The 1,646-nt window shown below is 44.8% G+C and overlaps 1 pseudogene; it reads right to left on the minus strand.

Annotated features, from left to right (window-relative positions):
• Positions 1 to 1,085: 1,085 nt before the first annotated feature.
• LOC126285675 (5S ribosomal RNA) lies at positions 1,086 to 1,203 on the minus strand (annotated as a pseudogene).
• Positions 1,204 to 1,646: the final 443 nt, after the last annotated feature.

Below are 1,646 nucleotides of genomic sequence, written 5' to 3' on the forward strand. Positions count from 1 at the left end.
CACAAATTAGGCCAGCCGTTGAGTCCAAGCGGTTCTAGGCGCTTCAGTCTGGAACCGCGAGACCGCAACGGTCGCAGGTTCGAATCCAACCTCGTGCATGGATGTGTGTGATGTCCTTAGGTTTGTTTGGTTTAAGTAGTTCTAAAATCTAGGGAACTGATGTCCTAAGATGTTATGTCCCATAGTGCTCAGAGCCATTTGAACCATTTGAACATAAATTAGACGATGATTTACCCTGATAGATACTGAATTTACAGTAGTTCCCGTATCGTCATCCACTCACTGTTGCAGTACTCTCTCCTGAACTGTGCCACCGCCCACCGTTGTTGGCGCTACGGAGCCAAAGACTGTTAGTCACGGAAAAAGACGACTGAGTAATTGTGGGAAAGGTTCCCTGCAGTCTTGATATTTTGCAGCATATAGGACACGGTTTCCACTGTAGTTTCTATTTGCCAGACAATAATAGAAGGTCGCATTTGCCATTGTCAGTGTGGAATAATAAACTTCCACTGCGCTGGTAAGTGTAAAGATAAAACGTACCGTGCAAAAGTGTTCCACAAGCTTATAAAATCAAAAACTCTTTCCATTACATCTAACGTGTGCGTTGTACTTACCGAGAACCGTTAATTTGGCTTACAGTAACAGCACTAACAGCTAATTACTGAATGCTGTATCCATAGACAAAAACGGAGAATTATGTCCTCATTTGTTTATTGCATTCAGTATGTCGTTTGTAATAGCAAAGAGCTTGCAGTAGAAGAAATGTACCTCACATTAGTGGAGATAAACAGGAGCTCACAGCTCTTAACGTATGCATTTTAGAGCCTAGGTTTACTGGAAATATATTACTTGCTTTTGGTCCATACTAAAAACTAAACTCCTCCCGCACAGGCCATGAAGGCCCCAAGATGCCGACTGGCCACAGTGTCGTCCTCAGCCCACAGGCGTCACTGGATGCGGATATGGAGGGGCATGTAGTCAGCACTCCGCACTCCCGGCCGTAGGTCAGTTTCCCATACCGGAGCCGCTACTTTTCAATCAAGGAGCTCCTCAGTTTGCCTCACAAGGGCTGACTGCACCCCGCGTGCCAACAGCCCTCGGCAGCCCGGATAGTCACCCATCCAAGTGCTAGCCCAGCCCGACAGCGCTTAACTTCGGTGATCTGACGGGGACCGGAGTTACCACTGCGGCAAGGCCGTTGGCTTCTTCCATACTATTTCATTTTAAAATGTGGAATACATTTTCAACACCGTATAAATTGTCGCTGGATGCATAGTAATGTGATGTATGTCGATATTTCTCTCTGGGCGCGCGAGCGCGCGCATATGTGTGTGTGTGTGTGTGTGTGTGTGTGTGTGTGTTTTGGTGGGACGGAGGGGTTGGGGCAGAATGTTTATTTTATTGGTTACGTGCAAGTTGGTTCGCGAAATTTTTAAAGTTAAATATGATGTTCGTAAACTCGTCAATGTTAGGAGAGGGGTGCGTTAATCAAGAGTAATTATTTACGTTATTGGTGTTATCTTTGACATAATATTGGAGTGAAATGGATGTAGTACATTTCGGAATAAGTGAAACAACTGAAGAAACACGAAAGCTCGATATTCTGTAGTTTTTTTAATACATTACCTTGAAACAACCGACATTCG

This window comes from Schistocerca gregaria, chromosome 8, assembly GCF_023897955.1.
Source record: "Schistocerca gregaria isolate iqSchGreg1 chromosome 8, iqSchGreg1.2, whole genome shotgun sequence".
Taxonomy (NCBI): Eukaryota; Metazoa; Arthropoda; class Insecta; order Orthoptera; family Acrididae; genus Schistocerca; species Schistocerca gregaria.